This window comes from Canis aureus, chromosome 9 (genome assembly GCF_053574225.1).
Source record: "Canis aureus isolate CA01 chromosome 9, VMU_Caureus_v.1.0, whole genome shotgun sequence".
Lineage (NCBI taxonomy): Eukaryota > Metazoa > Chordata > Mammalia > Carnivora > Canidae > Canis > Canis aureus.
Window position 1 is genome coordinate 55455076 of NC_135619.1, and position 26458 is coordinate 55481533.

The window sequence follows — 26458 nt, forward strand, 5'->3', positions numbered from 1 at the left end:
TACATGTTATAGTCATTGTAATAAATTTTATTATTAATATAATTATTATTGGAGTTTTAACTCTTTGACTTATTTTTCTTCTTTTTTTTTTTTTCTTACTGACAGGTATGAGACAATTAAACCTTCTCAATGCTATTTTCTCCATGTTGCTTTTCTTTTTTTTTTAACCAGGTGCCATCTTCTTCCTAACCACAATTTTAGAAGCCATTAGGATAAACTTCACAACTTAGTGAAGTATCCATATGGCATGGAGAGAAGCTTTAAGCTAACCTCACATAGGCTTGTTCCTCCTCTATCTTTTGTAGAATTCTACATATACTTTAAGCACTTCCTGGATTAAGAAATGTCTATGAAATTAGTGTAGTCATAATAACACTTGATCACTGCCAAGTAGAAGTACAGAACTAGTGTTTATTGATTACCATGATATGCTAACTTCTTTACATGTCATCTCATTCGACCTTCAGAAGAATACTATGAGAAAAGAATTATATTAATTATCTAGTTTTGTCCAAAAAATTACCTGGAACTGTAGTGGCTTACAACGATGGTTAAACTTTATTTCTTGCGATGCCTATGGGTCAGGAATGCAATAGTGACTAAGCTGAGTTATTCTGGTTCAGACACTCTCTCTCAAGGTTGCAGTGAATGCCCACCAGGGCTGCAGTTGTCTGAAGGCTTGACTAGAACTGGAGGTTTTAAGATGACACATTCACCCGACTGCAAGTCAGTGCTGGCTTTTGGCAAGAGTCCCCTGTTCCTCTACTCATGGGCCTCTCCACAGGCACTTGAGTATCTTCAGACATGATGACTAACTTCCTGAAGGACAAGTGAAGAGAGAGACAGAGAGACAGAAAGAGAAAGACTGAAAGAGAATCAGACAAAAGCATTCATTTCTGCCTTAGCTGATTATTAGAAGTAGGTCACTACATCTGGCCCACAATAAAGAAGAGTGAATATAGGTTGTATCTTTTGAAGGGAGGAATGTTAAAGAATTTGTAGACCTATTTTAAAATCACCACAAGGTAAAAGGTTAATATCCTCAATTTACAGATGAAGTAATTGAGACAGAACATTCAAGAAAACAAAATAAGCTGTATAATTTATAATTCATTGATGTTCTTCCCCAACGCCCAATCTATGTGACATTCTTGCTTTAAGAAAGTAGATTATAAAAGCAACATTATCATTGATTTCTATTTGTGTGTTTGTAAGTGAAATGGGCCTTCTAGTAAAAATTCAAAGACCTTATTTTCTAGAATTATTTGTTGCAGTCATGTTTTTGGAGTAGTCATTTGTATGCAATCCATCTGATAGGGGAAGTGAATTTCTCTCTGGAATTAGTATATGTGGAAAACATCATCAATCATAGTCATCACAAAGCAATTAAGTACCTAATTGTGCATAGCGCTGAGTTGGCTACTGAAACAGAAAACTTAGTACGGAGGCCTGCTGCCTACCCTCTTGGGGCTTGGAATCCAAGAACTCCGTAGAAGATTGAAGAATGGTAAAGAGAGCAAGAACCCAAGGCATAAGCAAATTCTTTTGAAATATGCTTGTAGTGGTTAGGGGAGGGTGGATTCAGAGGAAGGGAAAAAGAAACAAAATAAGCTGAGATGCTTAAGAAAGGACAAAAGGTAAAATGTTGAATTTAAAAGTGACCTGCATTTTGTTTGTTTGTTTTTCAAGTACAAAAATAACTGGAAGAAGGCACCATGTTGTACTTGACCTCCAGTCTCACTAGGTTTATTTTTGGATTCTGTGTTTTGTTCTCTCTAAAGCAGAATTTCCTGTCATTTTAGTCCCCCTTCCATGTCAGTGATGGCTTATAATCCCTGGTTTCCATCCCTATCTTTCAGTGAGATCATTACCTAAGCATATGGATGGATGTATCTGAGGTTTATGTCTCTTATTTTCATGCAGAAATGGAGAAGGATGCTGCTCCTGCTTTTCATATGCATTTGTAAGTTCTTTCAGTCAATCATGCATTTATAATCCAACTGGGAAAATATGATTCAGACACAATAGCCAGTCTGCTGCAAGAGTCTGCTGTAAAATTGATCAGCTGGCCAAGTTGTGCTTTTTTTTTTTTTTTTTAATTTAGATTTTGCTTTCTTTCTGGGAAGAAGAAAGACAAAAAAAGTCCCCAAACCAGCAGCAGCAGGTGCTGCCAAAATGGTATTTTTCTTATCTGTGCTGATTTCAAGGGGAGAGCAAAAGAATGTGTAATTGCTTCTTTCTCAGGCTGCTGGGATGGCGCCCGTCTCTCTGGCATTATCCACTTATTTGATCTAGGTAAGGAAAGAAGCAGAAATAAATTAAAAATGCATTTTCCCAAGGGCTCCAAGGACGTTATTCACACATGCTTCCTTCCACCAATCTCTGCCAACTGTGTGTAAATATATATTTAGGGGAAAGCAGCGAAGGTCAAAAGCTCTCCTGGATATTCTTTCTCTTCCATTTATTTACCTTCTTAAGCACACATAGATATCAGAATAGCAAAGAAATTAAGTGACAGCCATGATCACACAACAGTTTCTTTTGAATGTGTTGCTTTAAGGAGGTCCATCTATTTAGACCACAGATGTCAAAATCTGGGATTCTAAAAAGAAAAAAAATAAACAGGAAATGGTAAATGATTTGTTTATTTGAAGAGTTGTGTTATAGAGCAATTGGATGGGGGAGAAGGATTCTTAACGCAGGAGAGGGACAAATGGGAGGATGGTTCTGTTCTCATTTTGGCATTGGACAGACGGCAGCCTTATGGCCCCGCTGTCACCTCCTATCTGTTCAGGCTTCATTTTGCTGGCCTCCCATGGATTAGATTCTGACTCATTTCACAGATTCCCTCTCTTGATCCCACTTTTATCCCAGACCTTTACCTTTTCTTTTCACTTTCCATAAAGTCCCAGAATTCAGAGGAAGCTCAATGTCATCTCTTATATTATCCCAAACTTTTGCAGATGTGACCCCTACCCACATTTTAAGATTCCCAGTATTCACCAATGTCTCTTAACTCTAGCAGTAGAATGTTCCAAATATTTCATCTAAATTCTTCCTACTATAAAAAAAAAAATCCATTGCTTTTTTTGTTGTATTCTCAATAGCAGGAAGCAATTGCTTCCCATCACTGTTAGCATTCTCCAGGATAATTAGTAAAGTCTTCTTGGAGTTTTTGTCGAAGCCTCTATCTTAGCCTAGCTTTCAGTCTTTTGAATGTGTTCTTACTGCTATATTTAGACTACTTTCAGTTTGGATACATTGTTGGCTAATTTATCTTTTCCTTCCCTTTTGCATATACATTATCCGAAACTCAGCCCAAACATACCTTCTTCTGTAAAGTCAGAAACTCACTTCTGGAGAAACTTGAGTCCTTTGAATTTGGCATACACCATCACACTTTGTATCCTCTTTTATAGTGTTTGTGTGTGTATATGTGTGTACATGTGTACATAATTTTCTGAGTCATTAGACAATTCCTTAATGCAGAGATCCTATGTTACTTTGTGTCATCAGGTATAAGATATGGCGCACAATGGATGATCCATATGTACATGTAAAATGGACACATTGCTGGTAGCAGACAAATGCCTATACATAGAGGTTGTGATTAATGCAGGACCAGTATAATACTCCCCTCCACAGACCAGGGCTGTGTGATGTCCTTACACTAATTTAATGTCTAATATAATAGCTGTCAGCTTTAGCTTCAAAAAACCAAACACATTCACAATATGCTCTTTGTTATCATACCAATTCTGGGTGAAAGATAAATCATCCATATGTGAAAAGTTTGAGGGAGCAGTCTATGAGAGTGCCCTCACTTGTGACACCAATTGCAAGTTCAGGAGTTTCACAAAACCACTCTCAGAATTGATAATTTGGTAAAATTCACATAACTCACTGCAGTTCTTATACTCATTATAAGGGACAGGATACAGATTAAAATAAGCTAAGGAAAACGGGGAAAAGACACATGGAATAGACTCCAGGTATCCAAATGTGGAGCTTCCAGTTGTCCTCTCCCCATGGAGTCACAGACAGTATTTACTCCTTCTGGCCATGATATGTGACAGTATATGCTCAGAATATTGCCAACCAGCAAAGCTCACCCAAGTCTTGGTGTCCAGAGTTGTTGTTTGTTCTTGTTTTGGAGGGAATATTCCATCACATAAACATGGTTTACTGCCCACATGGCTGACATCAATCTTAAGCTCCTCAGGAGGTAGAGCTGACAGTGTGCCCTCTAAGTCCCCACCTTAAGTCACAGTATTGATGTACCTCATAGGCCCACCATAAGTCCCAGTGTTGAACTGTCTGGCACGCCAGCCCTATCTTTACCAAAGACAGTACTCCTATCAAGTATAATAATCCAAGGGTTTATAGATGACTTCCCAGAACTAGAGGGCAAAGGCCATAGTTTTCCCGGGGCGGGGAGGGGAAATTAAATTCTTCACTGTGCAATATGCTTCTCATTTTAGGCTGTTCTCCAAAGGTCTCACCAAACCCATCATTTCCAAATGAGAAAAACAGGAAATCTACTGCAGCTACCACATCTTGAGACAAGGCAAAAGGAAAGGCTTTCCGGACATTTTAGTCAGGGGGATATGTTTGCAAGGAGCGAAATACCTTTAAGTCAATTTCAAGTGTGTGTGTGGTGTGTGTTTGTGTGTGTAAAACAGGAGCTGAGTCCCTAAAGTATGTAAGCACATTTATTAACATCCTCACAGGAGCTGAATCCCTAAAGTATGTAAGTCATTTATTAACATCCTCACTCTACTTTCTGACTCTCTATGACGAGATTATTTTCAGCAATAATCATTTAATAATTTAGTAGCTCTCATGCTTTATTCTTTTGTTTTAAAACAATTAACAAAGTAGAATGATGCATTTCATTTTTAAAGCTATTGTTCAAATTCAGTAGAAATATTTCAGATGTAAAATTGGAAGTTACCAAACAACATTACATAATGGATCTCTCTCTCATTCACTGAATGGACACAAATAAAATAGTTGAAAGTTCCAAGTGGTCACAGAAAATGACAGAACTGAATAACTTTGCCCTCTTTCTTTTGTTACAATCACTATGCTATTACTCTTTATTTCAAATAGATTGTTTAAACAGAGACATGTACTATCACAGGGTTGGAGATGCACACTGCACCTAAATTAAGTGTTAATGATTCTGGAACATGACAAATGTACTCTCCGAATGAATGCATGTAGCTGAGTTTATAGGTTTGGGGGATTGACTGTATAATTGGGAGTTCTCTGAATTATCTTCCATGTTATTAAATAAGTAATAAAAATGTATTAACTTGAAGCTTACATATATACCATTAAACTCAACAATGTCTGCAGCAACTGTTTAGAATTTTGACCAATGCAAGATTTAATAAGTGTGCACATGTGTATGGAGTATTTTATCACTGACATTGTTTAGAATTGTAGAGGAGAACTAGAATTTCCTGTCTCTTTAAACTTTCAGTCATTTCTTCTATGTAGCACAACAACAACAAAAAAATGATAGCTTTTTCTTTTTTCCCTAATTCAGTGTCTTTGAGCTGAAGAACCCACTCTGATACTCTTTCCTTGCCTGGGGTGGGATATATTCTGAGAAGGGGCTGGGATTGCTCATGTGTTGCTACAGAACATTCACTGGTGCTATTTACAGTCCTAATTAAATGGAAGATTATTAGAATTGGGAAAGTGACTATAAATAGCTTGGTCCATTTTATCTGCTTCTTCAGTGTGTGGGAAGAGCATTGCTGAGCTTCTACCTTGAAGTTCAGTTAACTCAGGATGTGTTCTGCTTTTGTTATTTTGCTTCAGCTTTTTAAAAAAATCTCCTGATGTTGATCAAAGTAGGGGGGAAAAAAAACCAAAGAGGAATCACTCTCCGTCACTGTAGAATATGGGCAGAAAGAAAGCAAAAAGAAATGGAAGTGGGGAGGGGTGTGAGTGCCAGAAGAAAAAAAAAAAAAAAATGTGGGCCTAATCCTTTCTGACAACCTTTTTTCTCAAAACAACTAAAAATAAATCTTATTTTCAGGTCTGTGAAAAATTGCTTCACTTCACCCAGCCATAATGGGATCAACCAGTCTGTTCAGAGAGCAAGGCACTCAGGTTGGAAGCTTTTTCTCTCTGCTGTCAGGTTAGGACACCTTTCCCAGGGACCAGGAATCTCACTTGGCTACTCATGTCTTGTAGAATATAGGAATCAGCTCAGCTCTAGGGGCAGGGCTTTGATCAGAACTGAACTTGACTTTGACCTAATCACCTGCCCTTTGCAAATCCTTGATTATCCAAGTTAGGAAAAAAACCTTTAGACATGGTGCCCCAAATCTTGGCTCTTAGTACCAAGCTTCCCCAAGGATTCTCTGCTCTCATCCCCTCCTCCTCTCCAGCCTCCTCTGGACAAGGAGCCAGACTCATCTACTGGAGTTCAGCTTTGATGTCATCTCTCCAAAACCATGTGTTGGTTGCCTGTTTAAAATTTCCCAGTTTCCGGGATCCCTGGGTGGTTCAGCGGTTTGGCACCTGCCTTTGGCCCAGGGTGTGATCCTGGAGACCCGGTATCGAGACCCACGTCGGGTACCCTGCATAGAGCCTGCTTCCCTCTGCCTGTGTCTCTGCCTCTCTCTCTCTCTGTATCTCTCATGAATAAATAAATAAAATCTTTGAAAAAAAATTTCCCAGTTTGCTTAACATGAGTTGAAGGCAACCCATGTTGCCCACTATCCACCCAAACTCCTCCAATTCTCCTTGGCTGATAGGGGTTCTAGTTACAGGGGTTTACAGGCATTGCCCAGACTCGGGATATTTAGTTACTGCTTCATTGTTTTTGTTCATATCTTTGTTTCTTTGGTGTGTCATTCTTGTTCTTCTTCTTATCTTAATTGCATCTCAAAGCCAAAGTCAAATCATATTTCTCCCACTAGAAATTACTTTTCCCCTTACTCTAAATTCCTTAAATCTTAATTCTTCAGCCTTTCATTTAGCACTTATCAACTGGCCTGTTAGTTATCTTTATTTGTGTATGTTTTTCCTCACCAACTAGGTGTAAGATCCTTTAAAATTGTCATGCAATAGGAGTATAACTAAGCTACGTGTTTATTGTATTTTGTAGCCTATATAAGAGTCTTCTCAAATAGTCTCATTTGATCTCTAAGGCACCATTTTAAGGAAGTATAATTATCATCCATAGTTTCACCGGTAAAATAATAGAAGCTCCAGGACACTAGACTGATAACTCTTAGATCCAAATTTTAAAATGCTGGGGTTTCAACTATATCCTAGGTTCTCTTCATAGATCATAGCTGTTTTGTAATTTTGTGTGCACCATAATGCCTGGCACTGGTTATAAATTAATGATACTGGTTTACTGAATGAGTGGATGAATGAAAAAATGGCAAAAGCACTATGTATAACATTGACCAATTTCATAATTCAGCAAAATTTTACTATGGCATTTTCAGAGCACCTGCCAGATAAGAGATGAGATCACTTCATTAGTAATACTTGTCCTGACTTTTATTATCAGTTTTTTAGAAAGATGAGATAGTCTTAGGTGTATTTCCTTCAGTAACATGTTGTTTAAAAGCAAATTCCACAGTATTTAAAAAATGTTTTGCTCCCTCATTGTATTTTAAGTTACTACATAAAAATCACGTAAAACAGAAAAAAAAAAAAAAAAAAAACAGTCTAATTCAAAGAGTGATCTCAACACCACAAACCTAGAGAGGTTAAATTCTTCTAAATTCCCAAGTGGCTAACGTAAATATATATTGTAAGGGTAAGTCAGGTACTTCTCAGAGCCTCAGTTTTCTGACTTAATAATAGAGAAAAAGGCGTTACCTGCCTTCCAAAGTAATAAGGACTGCTTGATAGAATCTAAGTAGAGCCTTTAGAACAGTGCCTGGACATAGATGTGCTAAGTAGCTACTGTTGTCCCAACATTACCAAGGAAGGTAGGCTCTTTGCCCCCTTTTTTGCAGGGCAGTCAGAAGTAAGCTTTGATAGTAAAGTTTACTTAACTTTTCCCCTGTATTATTTTTGGTGTTTGTTCTGATCATGGTCATCTTTATTCTAATAAGTTTATGGATTGCCTGTGATTTTTATCATTAAGATCAAGAAAGGTCTGTTTTGGCTGATGGAAGAAGAAGGCAGCCCTAGCTAAACAGCATTGTCTGCTAGAATAAATCTTTGCTTTCTGGGTCCATTCTTTTCCTTCCTCCCTCCTTTTCTGTGAACTTAAGTTTACACTTAAGCCACTCCAGAAAATGACTTAGACAATTCGTCCCAAATCATTATAGTCTGTTCATGTTTGGAGAGAGGCAGCCCTTCTTTTGGTGATAATAACTGTTAGATGAAAGGATTAAGCTGATTACATCTTTGGAGTACTGTGTACTATAAGAAATGTCTGCCCCAACTCCATGAAGTCATCATGGAATTGCAATGCATTACTTGAGAAAATAGATTTTGAAGTAGTAGAGTTTCTGGCCATTACTAGGTTATTTTTTTCCTGGACATTTTAATTATTTTGGGGGGCTAGAGTGACAGTGAATTCTATAGGGAGCTTAACTGAGCCATTTTCCAGGTATAAACTCTTTTTTCATCCATTAGTGGGTTCAGCCAAGTGGAAATGTATGATGAATAAAAACCATGGTCAGGGGCAACTGGGAAAAAACATATTTGAAGACAGGGAATATTGTGTCAATCCAAAAGTCAGATGGAATATCCTAAGAACCTATCAGAGATTTGAGTTACAGCATCTAGTAAAACAAAGAAGCAAACAAAACCCTAATTTTCCACAGATGGGCATTTACTTTCATGAGTCCATATGCATGTGGACTACTTACCTGGAGTGCAATTTCTTACCTGGAGGAGCAAAGGGAAGTTAACTACACAGGTAATTAGAGGTACAGATGACTATGGAGATTAAGGAATAGAGAATGCAGACAAGAGTCCCAGACAGCAATTTTACTCAAAATCTTGTGGATCTTGAAACACAAACACTGCAACTAGAGGACAGTATTTTATACAGATTTGGAGAAGGGACTATTTCTTCCCACCCCAGGAATGCCAGTAGCTTTAGTACTCTAGGGGTTCCACTGATCTCCTAAGGATACCTCCCTTGCTGAGTGACAACAGAAAGGCCTATAGCAGCAGGAGTAGGGAACTCCCTGCATGAGCAAAAGGAATTAATGAATAGGAGAGATAGACCAGGAACCTCTATTCTGCAAATGGACGTGTAAAACTACCTTCTGCAGCCTTTCAGACCAAAGTGGAGATTTTGAGTAATAGTTGAAGTCAAATAGCTGGGGATGCTGTTTGCATTTGAAAATAAACCAGGCAAAGCAACCAAAGTTCTTTTCTGAAAAAAAGTTTTTTAAAGATTTTATTTATTTATTCATGAGAGAGACAGAGACAGAGGGGGAGAGACACAGGCAGAGGGAGAAGCAGGCTCTCTGCAGGAGCCCGATGCAAGACTTGATCCCAGACCCCGGGATCAGGCCCTGAGTCAAAGGCAGATGCTCAACCACTGAGCCACCCAGGCGTCCCTCTTTTCTGAGTTGAGTAACTTTCAAATGCTAGATTCTAGGGGACAGACACAGCCCTCTAAGGGAATGAGCCGTTCACATCTTAATAAATATGTTGCATTACTCGTATCAGTGTAACATGACAAGTGACATCTTTTATGTTAGAAACTGCCCAAAAACATTGAGTTAATTTTAGTCAAGTGATTTCATGTCCACATTGCCAAGATGAGTTTGGTCAAAGGAAGGAAATTTGTAGACCTATAAACATAAGGACTTATTCTCACCTGGTCTGCAAGATCTCTAAGGGAATCATGGCCACTTTCTAGAAGGATATGGCACAGTTTGAAAAGATTAGGGTGAAATCCATGTGAGAACTTTGATAAAGAAGGAATAACTCTTGCCAGCCAAATGGATAAGGACTGGATAGAAGTATATTATTCTTTTTTAGTTTTAGGAAGATACTTGATAACACAATCTGGATATAGTGAAGAACCTTGACATTCCTTTTCAGGAGTATTCTCTTATAGATGAGTTATGAGTGGACAGCAAACTGCTACTGACTTATTAATTAGTGTACACACACCACTGATTTTCCTATGTCTTAGCTGTGCATGCACATTGGTTTTACAATATATGAAGGCCAAGCTTGTGGCTTAGCATATGGTGCTCCTTCAAGTAAGCACAACTGCCTGCCTCTCTGCTTATCTAATCATAGCAACAGAGAAATTGACTTTTCATTTTTCTTTTCCCCAGGCCCTGGGAGATGTATGTGCCAAATACTTGGCATTCTTAGTAACAGAGTCAATCATAATTAGGATTTCAAATTAAAGTACATTGCCAGCTAGGACATGTCATGTTTTATATTATTTGTTTGAGCAAATGTAATATAACTTGAAAACAGCAAAAGAATAGAAATAAGTAAAGCTCACATTTTTCATGTGAATCTTGTGGAGTTTTATTTTATCAGAATGTTGGATAAACTGAATACACAAAAAATATGAAAAGATTTATCTGACACTATTCTTCTAAGTAATAGTTTTGTTTTCTTTTGAAATGTCCATTGTATAATGTTGGATGTGGTCAAATATTGGGTGGGAGGTTTATTGGAAATCAACTGTGGGAAAATAACATGGTATAGCCAGTCAATCATTCCTTTGACTTTGCCCTTGAAGTCTGATTTGCCTTGGTTTTCAGTGGCAATTATTTCACAGATGAATGTAAAAATATTCCCTACTTGAATTTATTAAAAATCTATTGAGGGATGCTTGGGTGGCCCAGGAGTTGAGCGTTTGCCTTCAGCTCAGGGCGTGATTCTGGAGTCTGGGATGGAGTCCCACATCAGGCTCCTTGCAGAGAGCCTACTTCTCGCTCTGCCTATGTCTCTGCCTCTCTCTGTGTGTCTCTCATCAATTAATAAATAAAATCTTTAAAAAAATCTATTGATATACCTTAAGGAGAGGAAAAATGTTCTTGATAAAGAAGCCACACTTTCATTTTGGATATAACATCCTATTGCCCTTATAAGCCGTAATGAATAAAAGCTGTTATCGACTCACATTTTAGAGCTTAGGCTAAAACAATTTTCTGGGACCCCACTTCCTCATTTTTAAAGTGGGATGGCATATTTGGGTGCCCTCTTAAAGTTAAATAATTTGTTGAAGATCTTAGTAATTGGTGGTAGAGGATGAATTAGAACTCAGTTTGCTTATTTAAAAGCAAACAACAGGGATCCCTGGGTGGCGCAGCGGTTTAGTGCCTGCCTTTGGCCCAGGGCGCGATCCTGGAAACCCGGGATCGAATCCCACGTCAGGCTCCCGGTGCATGGAGCCTGCTTCTCCCTCTGCCTGTGTCTCTGCCTGTGTCTCTGCCTCTCTCTCTCTGTGTGACTATCATAAATAAATAAAAATTAAAAAAAAAAAAAGCAAACAACAAAAAAACCAAAGTGACCTACTTTGCAGTACCCAATATTTGGGAGAGGCCAAAATAGGAATAGGAAAGGATCCTTAAAACAAATCATTTACTGATGTGGGATTCTCTTTTTAATCATAAGTGTCTAACCAAGATCTACGCCTTTCTCCCCTACCTTTGCATATTGTTCCTACTCATGTCTTTGTAGCCTATAGCTATGGTAGAGAGATCTTTAGAACAAGTATCTCTTGATTATATTATTACAAATTATAGAATCTCTCTCTCTATATATATAGATTATAGAATGCCAACAAATTCTACCTTCATTATACTTGAAATTGAACTTTAAAATCAAGTCTAACATGGAGCCCTTTTGTGTTCTTTGAGAGAAGGTATTATTGAAATCCTTTTTTATCCAAGATTTTTGTGGCAATTTTATTCATCCCTACTTTTCTTTTTTATAGCAATACTAGCTATTCATGCACTTTTTCATATTTTAGTTTGCCACTGATTAATTGGCATAAACAAATTATTAACCTCACAATAGTAGTTGTAGACTGCATTAAGCTACTACTTCATTATCATCACTAGACCCAAGTTACTTGCTAGTAACTAAATACTAATAACTTCTACTCTTGCCAATAACTCAGTCACACTGATAATCATTTCAGTGCTACTCCCTCCTCACCATGATTGAGTCTTTTCTGCATTTTCCTCTCAAAATGGTTGTGTTAGGATTATTCATGGGAAGTCATCTATAAAGCCTTTACTAGCCTCATGATAGAATATGGAGGCATTTTATTGGCAGTTTTCAAAGAATCAGCTTAACTACTTGTAGAGTGCATTCTTTTGAATGAAAGGTGTTATGCAAGCTTAAATCATTGCTCTTTTTTTAAAAAAAAAAAAAGCAGGATAAATTGTTCTGTAAGATAATTTTGCCTCTATATGTGTCTCTTCCCTTGACTTCTTGGAAAGCTTTTATTTCAGCTTTCTCGTGAGATCTTTGTCATTTTCACCACACACTTTTGTCAAGGAAGACCTTGGATCACCGCCATGATGCATCTTTGCTGGACACTTCTTTCAAGTGCTGTCAACACCTCTCTTAATTGCATGGTTTTAAAATCAGGCTAGCAATGTGTTAAAGTCAGATGGCAAATTTATGTTTTTAAGACAAATGTGTAAATTTGCATGCTCCCAAATACACATTCAACCGTGCATGTATAGAGTTCAAAAAGAGAGCCAAAGATGAGGAAAGAGGGAGAGATATATAAGGAAGAGGGAGATCTGTATAAGTAAATGGAAGAACCAAGGTGAATAATACTGTGTGTGTCCATATTGAATTTCTAGACTAAGATGCGTCACACATATATTTGTGCAATACTATCCTATGTAGGTAAATACACCCTGTCTTTATGAGCACCAGCAAGTCTTGTGAACAGGATTTAGTAGACTGTTGATGGTAAGACCTAGAACTTGAAGTAAGGAAAAGTCTTTAAGTGTTTATCTGTTTTCATTTGTGACACTTTAAAAGGTGGTCTGAGTTTGAATTTCTGAAATTATATGTGTGTTTGACTTTTCATGCATATTGTTCATTTGCCCTTGGATTCTAGTTTCTCTTTGAGTAATACAATTCTTTTTTTTTTTTTTTTGAGTAATACAATTCTTAAATGATATATCTGAGTGACTTACCTCATAGTCTTGCTCAAATATGTTATAGGCCATTTCAGATTCATGACAGGAAAATATTACCTGTCAAGATGTCAATTCTGAGCAATTTCTACATTTTGCCCACTCTGTTATAGAAGTGGCTCTCATTCACAGCTAGTTTGTCCCTGAATTTGAGGTCTATATGACTACTGTAACATCATAAATCAAAATGTTGTTATGGCCATATAAATAGATAAAATAGGGATGTTTTAGAATCACATATTTGGTTTTTCCCAATTGGTTCCAACTCAAATCTGCTTCTTTTTAAATCAAAGGATAGTTTTTCATGTCACCTGAACCTCAGACTCTACCTGTGAACCTTAAACCCAGCTCAACTCTATTAGTTTCCTATGGGGCAGGGGAAAATATCTTATATTTGAACTAAGCTGACCGTTTTAGTTGATAAGCCATGAGGCAGATGAAGTGCTTTGTTGCTCTTCAGTTATTCCTGAGGCTCTGTGGCTCTATTATAGTACTAGAATTTTATTTATGTCAGTTATTTTGACAGTCTTGATTGAGACCACAGAGAGCTGAGATATTGAAAGAAACATCATATTGACCATGGTGTAGGTGCATATAATGAATGAACCAAGAAGCTCCATGTTTGTCTGCCCACAAACCTATTGTTAGCAAAAGCGATTTTGGATTTTAGTTTCTTTACTTACTCAGTAATATTTTTCAAATATGTAGAGTTATTACAGGGAAATTTTCATTTTGCCCAAGACTTATTCAGTGTTGTATTCCAGTTGTGTAGACCCCAATATATTATTCCCTTTAGAAATAGAAATGGAAATATTCAGAGTAATGAATATTTAAGAGAGAAAAGGCAACAGGATAACTAAGAAAAAGAAATAAGGAAGAGATGGATATGTGAGTGAGAAGTAAGTATAAGTAATTCAGAATATATTTGACCAAAAATTGCTTTTTAAGTGGCACTTTCTCTTGCTGCAGAAGACATTATTGAACAAAATACAGGCCCCATTCAATTTAATTTAAATTTATCACTCTATTATTTTAATATATTTACTCAGGGTTAACAACTCATTAAGCACCAAATTGCTTACTCTTAATGAGTCTCTGATGCTAAAATCAAGCTGACTTAAACTTTACTGTAAAATAACAACAGTACTATTACATAAGAATGTAATAAAAATTTAGTAAATGCTACTCTCTGCCTGTGGAGTAGAAACTAGATTTGTGACATGAAATAGAAAATATATCATATACATATGGCTTGCAGAAACATGAGTAATAGATTTTATCCACAAAGACATAAGCCTAATTTTGTTTTTCTATGGTGTATTCTATAAAACATGAAGTCATATGTATTTTATTTGCATGCTTATCATGTTTTTACAATAAAGTACTTGCAGAATGTGCTAAAAAAGAATATCAACATTTAACTTAAATGTCTTAGACCCAATCTGCCTAACTACTCTCAAGGTTATGATGATACTAGTCAGTACTGGGTTCATTGTCAGAAATTGGCACCTTTTAAATTGTTAGCCACTTATTTTTTGAACATCCTTCAGGAGTATGTCACATGTACCCTCAAATAAGGCAATCATCTTAAGGCATCATGTTATCTAAATTAGCCATTGTCTCTCCATCATCCCATTATCTGTAAAGCATTGGCCTCCAATCTCATTGCATATGCTCTACCATGAAAACCCATCCATCCATCATGAGAACCCTCTAAGCCCCTTTCTACCCAAATCTGCAGCCTCCTTGGTGTCCAAGTGATGCTGAATTTTCCATAGAAATGTGATCGATGGCTGCTTCTCCAATTCTATGCCATGGAATTTCACCTTGGCTAAGAAGTTCTGTTTGTACCTCAGATTTTGGGAGTTTCTCTTGAATTTTATGATTGTTCTCTCAGCTTTTGCCTGCAACCTGTCTCTCAAGCTCTACTATCCCCTCTATCTTCCTAAAGTCTTAGGGCTTTAGCTCCAACAAAAACTCCTTCTTTCTCTCCCATTATAAAACATTCCCTGTGGAGGGATCCCTGGGTGACGCAGCAGTTTGGCGCCTGCCTTTGGCCCAGGGCGCGATCCTGGAGACCCGTGATCGAGTCCCACGTCGGGCTCCCTGCATGGAGCCTTCTTCTCCCTCTGCCTGTGTCTCTGCCTCTCTCTCTCTCTCTCTCTCTCTGTGACTATCATAAATAAATAAAAATTAAAAAAAAACACATTCCCTGTGGATATCAGTGGAACACAGTGATAACCTGGTGGAGGACAAGGAAAACATTGAGATAATATTTTTACAAATAGCATTTGGGCCCTTCACGGCTCTCCAAGAACCTTGGTATGATTTTATTCAGAGTCTATGGCTTTGAGCAAAATTTAGATGAAAAATATTTGTGAAAATATATACTATTTATGTTTCTGAATGTGAAACATACTTTTTATGTAACAATACAAAATTTAAAGGAATTTACTTTTTCTTTTTTTTTTCCTTTTTTTTTTCTGTAAAGGTTTACTCTTGTATCACCATATCTTTAGTGAAATCTTCATTTAGGAATCATCATTATCACTAATTCACTCTGATTTGAGCCACAATCTTATATTTTATCCTTGTCGACAAGCAACCTTGTGTTAGGATTTTAAACATTGTTTAAAATAGGGATTAAAAATAATTTTTTGTGTTCTACTTTAGTCCACATCTTAATATTTTCATAGAATCACAATTGTCAATAAAATACAAAGAGAAGCTTTAATAATAATACTAATCCTTAGGCAGTATAAAAAGAAACCCCTTTAACAGATTTTAAAGTAGATAATTTTCTTAATCCAAATTAAAACTAGCCTATATACTATATTGAGGCTAATTAGCTTATTTCTTTCAATTTAGTGCAGTTTATCCATTTAATATGAATGACTTTATTTCTTAATGGCTTCCTAGACTTCTAATTTAGTATTTTAAGGATTTAGCAATAATAGAATTTCCATTTATATGTGATGGGCATTCTCTAATTTACTTTTGCCCTTACTTCCATGCAAGTGAACTCTTTTTGGTTCACAGTCATTTTTATGATAGAGCCAATTTCTTACATTGAGATTTATTTTAATGTTTGGATAGAGTAGTGGTTTGCTTCAGTTGATGTTAACTTCTATTTGTTGAGGTATAGCTTACATATAGTGAAATGCTTAGATCTTAAGTGTACTATTCAAGGAGTTTTGACAAATGCATATAGTTGTGTGCCCCACCCACATCCTTAACAAGATACAGAACTTTTCCTTACCCCCAAGAGTTCTCTCACTCACATTTCCAATCTTCCCCTCTCCTTAAGCAACCACTGATCTGATTTCTATCACCATAGTCTAGTTTTTTCTTATTCTAGAATTTTATAAAAAGGATATTATATATTCTGTTCTTTTTTGTCTGGCTTTCTTAACTCAGGATACTGCTTTTGAGATCTGGTAGATTGCCTTTTAATAACATACATACAAATGAGTCTCATAGACCTGAACAAGTCAGAATTTCTTATGAAATTAGACATTGTGATATGCTACCTACTGAATGATGAAGATGAAACTATGTATTTCAGTATCTTTTTAAGACTCTGAGATGGGTTTTCACCACTGAACTAAAATGTTTCTGATCTTCTCCACTATTACTTTGAAATTTCAGTATTCTCTTATAAATTAAATAACTTATTTAACCTAATTGTGACCTTGATCCAAGAACTAAATCACAAAGACTTTGTAATATACATTCATGCTCAGTCTCCTGAATACTGATTAATCCCATCAACTGCTAACAGTAAGACCAACTAACAAATTAGTCACCTAATTTCATTTTCCTTGTATGCCTTTTGTGAATAATTTGCTAGCATAATTTTCAAAGACCTTCACTTTCTTAAAGAAAACAATGTGATTAAGATTAGATCATTTAGCCAAAATCTTTTTTTTAAGATTTATATATATATATATATATATATATATATTTATTTATGATAGTCACAGAGAGAGAGAGAGAGAGAGGCAGAGACACAGGCAGAGGGAGAAGCAGGCTCCATCCACTGGGAGCCTGATGTGGGATTCGATCCCGGGTCTCCAGGATCGCGCCCTAGGCCAAAGGCAGGCGCCAAACTGCTGCGCCACCCAGGGATCCCTTAAGATTTATATATTATTGTATTTATTTTGAGGGTGGGGAAGCAGAGGGAGAGAGAGAATTCTCACACAAACTCACCTCAGAGTGTGGAGCCCGACTCAAGGATGGATCCGAGAACCCTGAGATCATGACCTGAGCTAAAAATCAAGATCTGGCCAGTCAATTGACTGAGCCATCCAGATATCTCTTTTTAGCTAAAATCTTGAAGAGCTATTTAAACATACAAATCAGGGGGGCCTGGGTGGCTCAGTTGGTTAAGCATCTGCCTTCTGCTCAGGTCATGACCTCAGCATCCTGGATTGAGTCCCCTGTTGGGATCCCTGCTCAGTGGTCTGCTCCTCTCCCCTCCTCCCCCTCATGCTCTCTCTCTCTCACATGCTCATTCTCTCTCTCTCTCTCTCTCTCTCTCTCAAAAGAATAAATAAATAAAATCTTTTTAAATAAAATCTTTCTAAAAAGTTCAGAGGTTTCAACTGTGGGTTTGATTAAAAATAATGACATATCTGACATCATTTAGATTCTTTTTTGGTTTCTTTTCTTTTACATCATTTAGAATCTTATTTGAAAAATAAGTTATATATTTTAAATTTCTGGTACTTTAACAGTGAAAGTATATGGTGATTACTTGTTATTTCTTTCTTTGATACTACACATCTGTCATAGTATTAAATTCTATTTGTACAGTGAGATTAATTAGACTGACAGTTCATACCTTATCTCCTTTTCATATAGAATTCTTGATAAAAACTTCATTTTGAGATAATGATCCCACCTCAGCTTAATTGTTTTTAGTATCAATTCAGTAAATATGTTACTAATGTAATCATTTACTTTCTTAAGAAAATAAAACTCTTGAGTTTATAAAATGGGAGGATAAATATATTTCAGAAAATATTTGTATGTGTATTTATGTATGTGTGTGTTAAACAACAGTAGTTTAAAAATCAACTTTGGGGAAAACAAGCAAACCAGAAAAAGCACCAACAGATATATTGTTTTTCATTGATCCAGTACCACTTTAGAATGAAACACAATTTAATTGTGCTAGCAGAGATAATAACTTTCAATTTGATGGATCCTTATTTAACAAAGAGGCATTACAATTTTTAGAAAATATGTTAACAACAGATATGCCTTCCTGAGTCTCTTCAGCACCACAGGCAATTGGGACAGCTCCGCTGGCCTGAATAATGGAAAGGTAATAACCTCAGAACAAATAATTATTTTACTGGTACACATGCATTTAACTTTACAATAGATGCCCTCCTAAGGTGCTGCGTGTAAATCATTTTTTAAAAGTTGAATAATCACTTGAATGTTTTAAGGCAACTGATTGCTTATAAAAACCCTTTGAAGTATTCTTTTATAATGCAAAACCAATACTGACTTATCTGTTTTGTAAATTAGGGTGTTTCCATATGAGTTTTGTTGAAAAATGACATATTTATCTAAGTGTAAAAGTTTCTCTGAACATAATGTGTAAGTATATATAATTCAGCTGTTACAGGATGTAAATGCATTGATATTTTAGTGGTCCTCAGAAGACTGTCAGCATTATTGGGGCTGAGAGTGTGTTTGAATTATACATCCTTCCCCTGCTCTGATGAAAATCAGTGCCATGAAGAGTCACTGATACTAATCAGAGTGTGAGATACTAATGTGATAGTAATCAGATCCTTGAGATATGTGAGAACTGAGAAAAGGAGATGAAGGCTTACCACCTAGAGATACTGCATCCTTTAGAATAAATACCATATCTTTTTGATTCTCTATCCTTTTAAATGAAGATGTTCCCTGGAATAAGTTATGGTCAAAAGTAGTGCAAGTGCCATCTCAAGCCTAAGGAGAAACTCCCAAATTCTCAGGGTCCAGGTCTGAGTGAAGTTAGCCCAAAAAAGTTGTGAGAGATAAACTTAGGAAAGGTGATTGAAGGGGCAAAAAATTTTTTGAGTCCCTGAGAGTTTACATAACATAACCTTAGAGTAATCTTAGTGCTCATCTGAGTGCCTTGGGTCTTATTAAATTTGTGTTTACTAAACAGATATGGGTTTCTTCAAGACATACCTTTCCAAGACAGCATGGATTTTAGTTTATTTTATATAAGTTAGGCAACTACAAAATGACTTATGCATAGCTTATTCAACACTTTAAGCAATTATTGATTCCACACAATTGACATCAGTTATGCATATTTTAATTGAAAATCAGTAGTTGCTTACTGGTGTTTTATTCTATGACAGTATTAAAAATGCTTTCCAAAAGTTAGTTTCAGAAGTCATCATCCACAGGATGCAAGTCTAACATTAACCAGCTTGCATGTGCCATTACCACTCCATTTCTGCTCAACCAGCTTTGCATCTGTTCTCTAAGAGAATGGAATTCAAAGAACAGACCACCTGCCTGCAGTTTTATCTTGTCTTGTTCATATTATAGACAGTTATCAGGAGATGAAAAGGCATGTCGAATATTTATTTACAGTAAATGCCCTTCATTCTGTCTGTGTTATATACATGCGATTTAGCTTTCATTTCTGTGGTTGCTCATTGTGAAAGTCTTAGTATAAGCTTTTCCCGTATGATATCCACCTGTTCATCTAGAACTGTGCTGTTCAATATAGCCACTAAACATGTGACTAATGAGTAATTAAAATGACTAGTGTGAGTGAAGAAAAGGAGTTTTAAATTTTATTTAAGTATAATCAATTTAAATTTAAAAACTGAAGCAGTGTAAACTATTTTCCATTAAGCACAACTTTATTAAAAAAACACAACTTTATTGTTCTGATAAAGAATTGTTCTGAAAATTTAGCATCTGAATTGCAATGTGCAGTGTAAGTGTAAAATATATACTAGATTTCAAAGACTTAATATTAAAGATATAAACTATCTCATTAACAATTTTTATATTAATTAGATGTTGAAATTATAATATTTTGAGTAGATTGGGTTACATAAAATATACTATTAAAATTAATATAACATATTTCTTTGTACTGTTTTTTAATATGGCTCCTAGGAAATCTATAATTATATAGATGGTTCACATTATATTTCTATTGTGCAGAGCTGATCTAGATCATTCTAAAATGTGTGGCAATTATTCTTCTATGGTTTCATAAAGAGAATATTAGTTCAAGGCTGAGGATTAGTTATGCAAATCTGAAGACAGCAGGATTTTTTTCACAGTTTGTGCAACAAGGGAAAGGGCTTCTTTCCCAGTATGACTAAGTGGGGGTTTTATATATATATATTTTTTTTTTTTTTCTCCCCACCTTAGGTTTTCTCCTGTGCTTGTCATTCTGCTTTGTATGTAGTACATCCTTTCTGGCAATAGGTTTAAGGGCTTTTTCCCACCTTTACTTTTTAATCCATGAAGTGTATATTATAAGAAGAGGTGAGCTGATAGTTCAGAAGGATAGTAAAGATTCAGCATGGTATAGAAAAAAAGATGTGAGTTTGAGTCCTTGCTTCCAATTATTTGCTTCATGGCCTTGGGGAAATTGGTTTTTCTAAATTTCAGTTTACTTTACCTAAAAAATGATACCTGGGGTGCCTGGGTGTTTCAGTTAGGTAAGCATCTGCCTTTGGCTCAAGTCATGATCCCAGATTCCTGGGATCCAGTCCCAGGTTGGGCTTCCTGCTCAGCAAGGAAACCTTCTTCCCTTTTTCCCTCTGCCACTCCCCCTGCTTGTGCGTTCTCACACACACACACACACACACACTCTCTCTCTCATAAATAAATAAATAAATAAATAAATAAATAAATAAATAAATAAATATCTTTAAAAATAAATGAATAATAAAAAAGATGCCTAATAGAGAAATTTTGGATATCAAAATTCGTGAAATCTAAAAGAAACAGCATAAAATACCTCATATATAGGAGGCTCACAAATGTGTTCCGAACAAAAACAATCTGAGTTTTCAATTTCTATCTTTACTCAATGACCACATGGAATCATAACTGCTAAGACATATATAGCGATGTGTCTGCCACACATACCAGTTTACCAGATTGATCCCCTGCCTGGTGAAAGGAAGATCCTTCTCAATGATCTCATCTCTCTTTCTGTAGTCTGCAGCCTTCCAGTTCTTCCACTTGCATTCAAATTACCACTTAGATTGGATCAAAAGATTGTTCCTGGTTATGAAGAGGAGAAAGAATACTTTAAGCTAGCACTAATCCCTTTATACACCATGATATTTGGGTACATTTCTTCCTCGCATGGAAATTATTTTTCAGCCTCCTCTGAAGTACTAAAAGTCCTTTACCAACATGAGCCCAGTGCAAGTTAACCTGATATGAGATTTGTTTTGTGCTTTGGAAATACTTGTCAGACAAGCTTTCAACACAGAGATGTGTGATTTACATTAGTTTGCATAAGAAAATGTCACTCCAGGGACAAATTTCTCTCTTTATTCTTTCTTATACTACAGAACAGACAAAGAGGGTGAAGTGGTTGTTTTTTACTAAGTAGAAAATCATTTGGCATTCTCACACACAAAAATAAAGTGCAGTGTTATTAGTCAAACCTTAGTTTTCTCTAGCAATATTCTCAAATGTCCCATTTGTATTACTCTTGTTCTTGTTAATTTTTTAGTTTGAGTGACTAGTGCCAACCAAACCCATTACCTCTATTATCTTCTTATCTTTTAGTATCATTTCATGTTTACAGAGAACTGACTGAAAGGGAGTAGTCAGTGTAACCCTTTGTCTTAGAAGACCTAGTCTTTTCTGAGAACACAGGTAAGTGATTCATAGACTGAGTCAGGTCCTTTGACGTGTGGAAAACAAAATGACTCAGACCTGGCTTTTGGAATCTGTCTTCTTTGGATGTAAAAATACATAGATGGGGAGGAGATTTACACAAACAGATTAATCTCAAGGCATAGAGACTATGGTTAAAATGCATTTTAGCCTAAAGGGTGAAGATTCCAAGATACCCATTAGAAGAATCTTTATCCAAAAAGAAAAATAATAATAATAATAATAATAATAATAATAATAATAATTAAAAAAGAAGAATCTTTATCCAAGTCCTTCCCTACCCACCCATCCTCAATGTAAACACTAATTCTTTTAAATTTTGAGTACTCAAAATAAAATGTAGAAGTACATTTTTTTAATCCATATGTAGCAGTTGTAGGGGGATGGAGAGAGCTGAAAGGTAATAGAATTAAGAGAGATGTAGTTTGAATAGGAGAAGGCAGAGATGTTGCAAAGGTAGATAAACTCACAGACTTCTTTGCAGTGTAGTTAGCGGGGAGAGTTGGGAGAGAACTTCAGTTGTGGAAGAGATGTGATCAGGGACTTTGTGTGCAACATCATCTTTTAAAAGTCAAGTCATGGTTATCAGACAGCTTGCCATAGAATCTTAACACTTTAGTCCCATTTCCTGTCCAAGGCAGTAATTTTCTCTTGGACATTCCTGACAAAAGATCATCTATTTTGTTTTTTTTTTTTTTTTAATTTTATTTATTTATGATAGAGAGAGGCAGAGACACAGGCAGAGGGAGAAGCAGGCCCCATGCACCGGGAGCCCGATGTGGGATTCGATCCTGGGTCTCCAGGATCGCGCCCTGGGCCAAAGGCAGGCGCCAAACCGCTGCGCCACCCAGGGATCCCAAGATCGTCTATTTTGTATACCATCTATCTTGTGGGTCTCCTGCTACAGGTTAAGGTGGGATTGGGGTTCTATTTGATAGTATTTTCTACAGAAAGCTGAAAATGCCAGCTTTGTACCTGCTTTTCAGGGTTTCCTGAGGGAGCTGCTAAAATGGGAGAAGTTTCTAAGGGCCATGTTACTAATAGCTGTAGAAGCTCTGTTATCCACAAAGCAGAGCTTTTGAGTCTACTTGGGCTTGAAGCCTAAATAGAATCTGCTCTACTTTCCCCAGAGCAGATTTCTAAGCACCAGAAAGAACAAATGTGTCCAGCAGGATGTGGGTTTAGAGGAAGCAAAGAGACCAACACCGTGTACAATCTGAAAGAGAATAGCACATGCTTTTGCGCTTTTTGAGGTATAGTAACTCCATCCAATAGTAAAGTGTGGTCAAATGAGTGGCTTCAAATTTGACCAGATTATCAAATTCTTTCATGACGGAAGAACTAAGAAGTGGATGAAAAGAGGTGGACTTGGGAGGGGAAGTGCAGTCCAATAATCACCTACTTTAAAATCTGTGTATTTTTCAATGCAGTCTCTTCTGTATTTGGACAGCTCAAATTCTCAGAAAACTTTTTCTTATATTAATTTGTTATTTGTCTCCTATATTTTGCTCATGGAGCCCAACTCTACAGTCTTGAAATAAATAGATGATGTGGGAGAGGATTAGAACTTAACTTCTCCAATATTTTAAGACAACTACTCACTATCCAGTGTACACTTTGAAAATTGGAACATTATTTCCCATCTTCCTATTTCTAAATCTGTTTTCATAATTACTTAAAAAGACTCCTAACAATGGTGCCACAATCATATATACAAGCAGAACAGCACTCATTTGGGTCTTATCCTTGAATTCATTGGTAGAATCTAATTGCTCCCCCATTCTCTCCTCTCCTACTTTGAGTTTATCTTCCTGGATAACCATGTGTATTCTTTTAGTGTGAAGATCATTCTTTGGAGAGGAAAAATTTAAAGTACCTGGTCCTACTTCCTGTGCTTCACACCTCTTTTTTATTTTATTTTATTTTTTAAAGATTGTATTTATTTATTCATGAAAGACACACAAAGAGAGAGGCAGAGACCTAGGCAGAGGGAGAAGCAGACTCCATGCAGGGAGCCCGATGCAGAAATCCATCCTGGGACCCCAGTATCATGCCCTGGGCCAAAGGCAGGTGCCAAATCGCTGAGCCACCCAGGGATCCCCCACACCTCTGTTTTAAACAATATCCCTAAACCTGCTTTGTTATTTCTCTAGAAAGATCATAAATACTGCAATTTTAACCCACAAAAGGCAAAGAAAACTTCATAGGTTATCCTTGGCCTTTTATGCAAGATTTAGTTAATGACAGTCTTCTATTCACCTGATATTATTCAGAACAACAGCAATAATAAATATTTACATAGAGCTTACTCTGTTCTATGCTCTGTTCTGAGAACTTTATTTATATTTACTCAGCTGACATTAACAGTTGCTTTAGGTAGATATTATTAATATCTCCATTCTATTGATATGGAAACTGAAACTCAGGGTAAGTGGCTCATGCACAGGCACAAAACCAAAACTGGTGGAGCTGAGGTTTGAGGTTGAATTTTAGTTAGGTAGTCTGACTCCGAGGTCCATGGTTTTTTACCATTACACCATGCTGCAATGTCTACTTATGGAAGTATGCATCCTTTTATGTTCTTTCCTGTTTTTGTTAACCTTATTTTATCTTTTATACCTTTTTAAACTCTGAGCTCCTTAGAGATTTTCCAATGTGGCCAAATTTCTTTAGGTCCTCTGAATAGTCTCTGAATGGAAGAGAGTATTTTCCATCACACATAAAACCCACAAGTACTTCAAATGCGCAAAACTGTGTCAGAGCTGAAGGAGAAAGTATCACAGTATAAGTAATTTTAATAAAATTCAAAGGAAGATAAAACCCTAAATATTTTAAGGTCAGATGCTAGAATCTACAAAAACAGTGTCCTGGTTAAGCAGTGAGGGAAAGGAAGTAGCATAAGGCAATTCAGCGGGGGAGCAATGTGAAGCCAACAGAGTTAAATCAGGGAAACTGGTAGGTAAGCTCTACAAATCCAGTTATGGAGAAGATACCAGAAGAGAGGAATAGAGAGGGCTAGAAATTCTCAGTTCTCCTAGAAATTTAAAAAACCTGAGGACCTAGTACCCAGATCTAATTGGGTTTCTAATACCATTCTCTAGTAAGAAGAATCCGGGGTCATTCCCTGCATGGAACTATGCAGGGAATGTACGAGACAAGCCTGTAGCAACTTGTGATAGGAACTAAGAAAGTACCTGGGGGTGTGGATGTGGGGCAAAGAAAGAAAGGAAGGGGAGAAGGGTAAAAAGAAAACACCCAAACAAAACACAGGGATATTTCACAGGGATACAGGAGCCGATAGAAAGAGCTCCCAATGGCCAAAGCCAATTTTAGCAACAAAATAATCTATACTGATATGAATAAGTTATTAAATAAATAAATGAGAGAGAATAGACATATCACCCATGTGTACCTTTAATAAGATATCCTAAAAATGGCACTTTAGCACTATGGTCTTCTTTTCCCAAACCCATAACCATAATCTAATCATAAGAAAAATGTCAGGCAAATCCTGATTGAAGAACATTCTGCAAAATATCTGGCTAGTATTCCTCAAAACTCTCAAGGTCTTAAAAACAAGGAAAGCCTGAGAAACTGTCATAGCCAAGAGGAGCCTAAGGAGATATGACTAAATTTAATGTGATAACCTAAATGGGAACCTGAAACAGAAAGAAAGGACATTAGGTAAAAAATAAGAAAAACAGGGCATCTGGGTGACTCAGCTGGTTAAGCATCTGCCATTGGCTGGGTCATGATCCCAGGGTTCTGGGTTCAGGTCTCACATTCCAGGGGAGCCTGCCTCTCCCTCTGCTCCCTCTCTGTCTCTCATGAATAAATAAATAAAACCTTCTAAAAAAAAACTAAGAAAAACAGAATTAAATATGGGTTTTGATTCATAATACGTACCAATATTGGTTCATTAACAGTGACAATTGTGCCACATTAGTGTAATATGTCAACAACGAAAATCTGGATATAGGAATAATAGGAATTCCTTTTACTTTTCTTGAAATTTTTCTGTAAACCCAACTATTCTAAAATAAAAAGTTTCTTTAAGAAAATCAAGGGCAGAGGCTTACCTTTATCCATCCAATCTTAGAAAGCTCTGGAGGAAGTGGCCCTGGTACTTTATAACATCATCAATAAAGGGAGGGTCTTCTTAAGGTAAAATAATAGAGGTCCCCCTGACATAATGATGTAACAAAGTCAGTATAAGACCAGCCTTTGACTATCCCATTGCCCCTTCCCTCCCTATGGTTCATTCATTACCATCAAGTTTCTGATTTCCTGGAATGATCTAGTCTCAAATTTCAACATTATAACTTTTTTATATCATCCTTCATTTTAATCAGGTGCATGTGACTATCTGTGTGCATGAGTGCATGGATTGATAAAGGGGCAATATTAATTAGAGTATAATA

The 26458-nt window shown here is 36.5% G+C and overlaps 1 protein-coding gene and 1 long non-coding RNA gene across 27 annotated transcripts in view; one reads left to right on the forward strand and one right to left on the reverse strand.

The window, feature by feature from the left end:
• The window catches only part of NRXN3 (neurexin 3), a 1534711-nt gene that overhangs the window by 1276243 nt on the left and 232010 nt on the right, over positions 1 to 26458 (forward strand). The window lies entirely within an intron of this gene.
• LOC144320158 (uncharacterized) lies at positions 443 to 26162 on the reverse strand. 2 transcript variants are annotated; one of them, XR_013385722.1, is made up of 6 exons: positions 26117 to 26162; positions 24657 to 24799; positions 21273 to 21410; positions 13823 to 13929; positions 1872 to 2291; positions 443 to 819 (listed from the first exon to the last, which is right to left on the reverse strand). It is a non-coding gene; the product is annotated as an uncharacterized LOC144320158 (long non-coding RNA). The 2 variants fall into 2 exon arrangements; XR_013385721.1 differs by lacking the exon at positions 13823 to 13929 and having other exon boundaries at positions 502 to 819.